This window comes from Choloepus didactylus, chromosome 5, assembly GCF_015220235.1.
Source record: "Choloepus didactylus isolate mChoDid1 chromosome 5, mChoDid1.pri, whole genome shotgun sequence".
Lineage (NCBI taxonomy): Eukaryota > Metazoa > Chordata > Mammalia > Pilosa > Megalonychidae > Choloepus > Choloepus didactylus.
In genome coordinates this window covers 72272441-72272860 of record NC_051311.1, presented here as the reverse complement: position 1 = coordinate 72272860, position 420 = coordinate 72272441, and positions in this window count along the sequence as shown.

Here is a 420-nt window from a genome sequence, read left to right as displayed (position 1 = left end):
GTACTCTAAAAAAGAATTTAAGATAATGGTTTTTAAGATGCCTTTATAATAAGCTTTGTTTCTTTGTGAAACTAAATTCAGCAGGCTGAAAACAATGGTTCATGTAATAAAGTGGGCTGGTGTCCTCTAGAGTACCTGGGTACATAAACAGAAACTCCTGTAGGTAAAAACTAATTTGTGCCATTAGTCTTTATATGTTTCTGCATCCAAATAGAGTGCAGTTCATGAGGGTGAGGGTGGGAGCTGAAGGGAAAAGGTTGTTAAAGTGATACATTTTTATACCAAATGTGTTTATTTTTTTGTGCAAGTAATCCTTAAAATTGGAATTGTATTAGGTGTTAAAATAAAGTTTTTAAAAAATTGCTTGTATTTATACTTTGCACACTTAATAATGAAAATTCTTAATTCCAATTAACTTCC